At 52.9% G+C, this 5,785-nt stretch overlaps 1 pseudogene; it reads right to left on the bottom strand.

Annotated features, from left to right (window-relative positions):
- The window catches only part of LOC133340695 (ubiquitin carboxyl-terminal hydrolase 36-like), a 13,599-nt pseudogene extending 9,697 nt beyond the window's left edge, over window positions 1-3,902 (bottom strand).
- Between the last annotated feature and the right edge of the window lie 1,883 nt (window positions 3,903-5,785).

The following is a 5,785-nucleotide window of genomic DNA, read 5'->3' as shown; positions in this document are numbered from 1 at the left end:
GACCTGCGGCTAGAGCAAGTGGTGGAAATTCTACCTTCCTGTGACGGGCGGGGCGGAGGGGGAAGGCGAGTTTATCCTTAGGACAAGCACTGTTGACGCCTCCCACAAAGTGGTAGGCAATTTATCGACCTCCCCCTCCCCCCCCCAGCGTGATGATGGGCTGAGTTAGCCCTCCAATCTGGAAGTGAACTCGCAACGTGGTGGTTGTGAGCCGCTCGCTCTCCAGTTGAGCGACCTGGCCGGCAATGTTTATATGTCTCGCCATGACCCCCCCCCCCCCCCCCCCCCCATCTAATCAAATCTGATTTGCCGAAACAGTATTTTTCAGAGAGTGGGGTTTTCATTACAGCAAGTAATGGCCTCTGTGGTTCAACATTGGTTTAACTTTGAAAGCGCTCAAAGGAACCAAAGGCCTCCTGAACGTTGGGCTGCGTTTTGAGCGATTGGCTCGAGGGGCCCAGCCCTCCCAACTGATTAGACTCCATTCCGCAGTTTTCCCTGCGGGTTTGGTGCTTTGACTGAGCTGCGTTTGTCGTTACACTTAAGACGCGCGGTGTTGTTTTCCATGCTATTGTTTTCGACCGATAACTGGACTCTCTTGTGAGCGTCGTTTCAGTATTCGCAGCTTACGGATTTAACTTTTATAAAAGCAGTATCCGTCATTCCATTGCAAAGTGCGTGTGTTTCGGTAACTTTAACGTAATAAACTAAAACAAGACACATGCAATGCAACATTGGGCACGATTCGCATACATCTCGCTGCCGTTGAGAATCACCTTGGCTCATGTTTTTGTTTAAACGTTTGCTGCAGTCGCTGCCCCTTTGTCGGTGCCAGTCCACTGCTGGATGAAGGCCTCCCCCTCGCAGCTCGAGTACGACCATACTTCACCGCGCTGGTCCCATCAGTGCGGGGTTGGTGAACGAATGCGGGAGGCATCCATTAACCGGGTTTCAGACATCGGTCGCCAACTGGCTGGTGTTTGTTAGCCGTGGCGCCGGAAATCGAACTCAGGTCGCGAGATATACAAGCGTTACATTGGCGGCAGCGGTTGTGTTCTGAGTTTAAAGCAAACACACACTTGTTCATGGCTGTAGCTGTTGCTTATTAATATACTCTCGGTTGTTCGACGCGCGCAAACGAAGAGTCGCTTCCCGTTGCCGTGTTCCGCTCCGCGAGATTGCAAATGTGAACCGTAATCGTGTCCTGGATTGATTTTTTTTTTGTGTGGCTTGGGTTGGGCCGCTCAAAGAGAGTCGGAGCCAGCCCAGCGGTGCAACGCTTCGAGGGGGCGGGGGGGGTCGTGAAAAATTGCATGAAATATTAACAACTTTTTAGGTTTTCTTTGGGGGGGGGGGGCTAGACCCAGTTTTAATCAGGCCGTGAAGCGCGCGTACGACGCTTAACGCTTAAACACACGCACACGTGCGCGAGTGAGCCATATGACCGACCGATGGTGACGATGGTGACGATGATGATGACAATTTACAGGGTTTATTATCATCGGCGCGGGGTTGCTCTCAAGAGATGGAACGCTCCGTTCTCTCGATCGCTCGGCGGGCGAGGAAGCCCCGAGCCTCGTCTTTAAGAACCGCGAATCGAGCGGCGCCGTTCACGAGACCTATTGAATGTTCGATGACCGACGAGGTAGGAGTGGTTGAACTTGAGCAGCTACTTCGAGAGTCTGCCCCGCACCCTCCCCCATCATCTCAACATCCCTGAAAGTTGTTGTTGTTACACGGGTCGTGAGAAAAGAAGAAGATGTAAGGGGAAGAAGAGGGAAAAAAGCGTAAAAAAAAATATTTGTAAATCGACGCGACAAAAACAAACAAAAAATATTTAGTCGGAAATAATTCGCGCCGTCGTCTCTTTTGTGATGTAGTCTTCCCCTGGTCCGTAATGACACGTCGCCTCTTGAGCTTACTCCGCGACGCGGGGGCTAGCGATGGTGTGAACTTTTAGTCTCGTGGTGTACGTGATGTCGCTAGTCTCGATAATGTACTGCAGTTAGTTCGGCGATGTTAGTGAGTTCGACGGTGCAGCAGCTGGGCTTGTTTGCGGCGAGGTGGTCGTGAGAGAGAGGAACACGGGAGGAGGGCCGAAACCACTCGCTCGCTCGTACTCGGGGGTCATATATGACGACGACCCTTTGAGGTCCGCACAGACAGGGATCACGAACCCTCTCGCCGCGCTGGCGTCTCGAGGCCAGTCTCAAGGCCCCCGGCGGGTTCGTTAGGGAGTTTTGACAAATCTCTGCGTAATTTGGCGGTGGTGATAATTTGTAAAAAAAAAAAATAACGATTTAATTGGACCTTCAAATTTGACTTTTTTTAAGTCGCGCTGCCCAGAACTCTAATGACGTCACCGCCATGTGAAATGCCATACCCTCTTAATACAGTGCCAGTAAAGTGACGTCATTGGAGTGCTGAGGTGGCGCTGCTGAAATCCACCTTCAGGCGTTATCATCAAGGACGCTTCTTCATGCGGCACTCTTAAGCATTCCAGCCAGATTCAGAGCTGTGTGCGTTGTGGCTTCGCGTCGTTCTGGAGCGGTGGTTCTTAACCTGAGGTGGCACGCCACCCCCTGGGGGGTGCGAGTCATGGCCAGATTCATCTTTTTTAGAAGGTAAATAACCGAAAAGACAAATTGCGCACGGGCGCGTTACGTTACAACTTATTTTGTTTCATCAAACTTACGTTTATTAACGTTGTATATGTTGTTTTTTTACGATTGAGGCTGCAGTCAAGGTTAAGAACCAATGCTCCAAACCACCCAACAGGATGTCGAAATCTCCAGTGACGTCACTGCAGTGCCGCGTTAAGGCGGACAGCAGGTCTGGCGCAACTGTGGCTGGACCGCGTCCTGATTGGTCAAATCATCGGCAGTGGCGTTGTCGACGTCTTATGGACATGGCAACATTGTACAGCCCCTTTTGTCAAACCCACCGCTGGATTAAGGCCTCCCCCGACCTCTTTCCGTGCCAGTCAGGGCGTGGTGTTTGACCATACTTCACCGCACTGGATAGTGCCAATTGGTGAAGTCCTGGTGTCTGGGTGGGGGGGGGGAGGGGTGGTAGGGTCGGTTCGGATATTACCCACCACAGGTTATCACACTGCGGAGAGCAAGCGCGCTGAGAACCACTGAGATCCACAGGGCACATACACACACTCTCTCTCACTGCCCTAGGGGACAATGAAAACATTCTGAAAAGGCAGTTGTGACTTTGGGGCACCGTATGGATTCTGGAGTTCCCCCCTCTCGTTGTGCACCTTCCCCACCCACCCCGCACCCCCTCCACCCCCACCCCACTCCCCCCTCTCGATCATCAGACCCACCTCTCGTTGCCCAAGGGGTTACTTCACCCCCCTGCCCCCCCCCCCCCACCAAAGTGGTCTCGCCGGACAAGTTTTCCGAATATTCCGTACGTATTACAACCGTAGAGTAATGCTAATGCATGCCCGTGTGTTTTTTGCTCCTCCCGTTGCATGCATGCAGTGTTTTCCCCTGTAAATAATCTCTTACCCCCCCCCCCAGTCGGGAATTGTATTCGGCAGTGTGTGTGTGTGTATATAGGGTGCACGTATAGTGCAGCGTGGACGCGGTTGCGTCGCAGGCTTTTTTCTCCAACCCGTATCGCCGCGTTTCAACGCGTGTCTCCTGGTGCCGGTCGCGTCCGCGTGCACTCTTCCTTGCTGTTGATGTGCCAATGAGCAGAAGGTCGACTTGAGTTGGGATTGGAACGCCTGAAAGGGGGGAGGGGGGGGGCGTGTTGTCTTTGCAAGTCAAAGATGTCCTCACGAGGCGTAGCGTTTGTGGGCCCCGTTCATCTTGGGCCGTCACTTAATCTCCACGCAGCCCTCCCCCGCGCACCTTCTGTGGCGTCTGATTTGCGCACTTGGCCATTGTCACTATTCAACCTCGTCCAATTCCTTGTTTGTCGGAGAAGCTTCAGTTCTGTGAAGCCCCCAACCAACCTCCAGAACGTGAAGCGAAACGTCGGGACATCGTGCCGAACAACGCGACCCAGGAAACGCAATCGGAGAGAGCCATAGAAGCAGCCCGACCGCGGAAACTTTCGCAGGTCGAACAACAAACCAAACAATGGCTCGTCGATAATACCGCGCGAGCCCCCAAAAGAATGAATATCTTAATAGGCGACGTTTCGGGCAATGGCCCTTTTTCATAGGACAGGCAAGGTGAGAGACTGATATTAATAAGAGATAGCGATGACAGTATCGTTGGAAATGGTCACGGTTTTTTAATGTTGTAAAGCGACGCCAGCCCATGGCGACAGAAGCCGACTTTGAGTCGGTGGGCGCGCACTGAAGAGGCGATCTGGATCCCCCGTGCTCGCCACGGCACTGTCGAGTGGGAGGGTTCTTAGCTGATCGGCGATGACCCCCCCCCAGCACCCGGAGCGGACGGCAGTGGTTCATCTCAAAGCGACACGCACTTTGTGAGGAGTCGACGCGTCGTTCCGGGTGGCTTCGCACTCTCACACTCTCTCTCACGCTCTCTCTCGCTGTCTCACGCACTCGCTCGCTTTCTCACGCACTCTCATACTCACTCTCACGCACTCTCACGCACTCTCTCACGCTCTCTCACACGCACTATCTTGCTCTCTCACGCGCTCTCACGCACTCGCTCTCTCACGCACTCTCACACTCTCTCACTCTCACGCACTCTCACACTCTCTCGCTGTCTCACGCACTCTCTCGCTCTCTCACGTACTCTCACACTCTCTCACGCACTCTCTCGCTCTCTCACGTACTCTCACACTCTCTCACGCACTCTCTCGTTCTCTCTCACACGCACGCACTCTCTCACTCTCACGCACTCTCTCACGCACTCGCTCTCTTACACTCTCGCTCACTCACGCACCCTCACACTCTCACGCTCTCTCACACTCGCTCACACTCACGCACTCTCGCACTCTCGCTCACACTCACGCACTCTTACGCACTCGCTCTCTCACACTCTCGCTCACACTCACGCACTCTCACACTCGCTCACACTCACGCACTCTCTCACGCACTCTCACACTCGCTCACACTCACGCACTCTCTCACGCACTCTCACACTCGCTCACACTCACGCACTCGCTCGCTCACGCTTGCTCTCTCTCGAGCGAGAGGGCAAGCGTGTGTGAAGCCTTTTACGGTGGCGAATCTCACGGGACGGTGGTTCGGGATGTATGCGTGTGGTGTACATAATAAATAGTGTCCGTGGAGTAGCACTGCAGTTCTCGAGATGGTATTCCCATATAAACAAAATCACAATTATTACGCCTCTGTTGAAAGACATAAAACCAAACTGAAGCACCTTAAAAGACGAAGTAAATATACAAAAATACAACAAAAATCATAATAATCATTTTGCCACGGTCGAAGATGCACTCGTGTTTTGTAAGGAAAAGGAAACCAAACTGAAGTGTGCGTCAGTTGTTTTTTTTACATATATAGCAAGAGAGATTTGAGCGAGCGCGCATTGTGGCCCTTTTGATGTGAGGTCTCGGAAGCGAGAGGATGCCGATGTAGCGGGGCCAGGTCTGTGGGTGCCTATTAACACCGGTGCTGGAGGTTATTGATGGTGGTTGTTGTGGTGAAGAGGTGCTGGAGGTGATGATTTGTGGTTGTTGTGGTGAAGAGGTGCTGGAGGTGATTGATGTCGTGGTGGAGAGAGGTGCTGGAGGTTATTGTTGTTGTGGTTGTTGTGGTGAAGAGAGGTGCTGGTGGTTATTGATGTTGTGGGGAAGAGAGGTGCGATATGGGGAGGGATGGGGGGCG

Source organism: Lethenteron reissneri, chromosome 10, assembly GCF_015708825.2.
Source record: "Lethenteron reissneri isolate LAM-NWPU_2019-01 chromosome 10, ASM1570882v1, whole genome shotgun sequence".
In the NCBI taxonomy this organism is placed as follows: Eukaryota; Metazoa; Chordata; class Hyperoartia; order Petromyzontiformes; family Petromyzontidae; genus Lethenteron; species Lethenteron reissneri.
The sequence above is the reverse complement of the archived record's forward strand: the minus strand, read 5'-3'. Positions and strand labels throughout refer to the sequence as shown.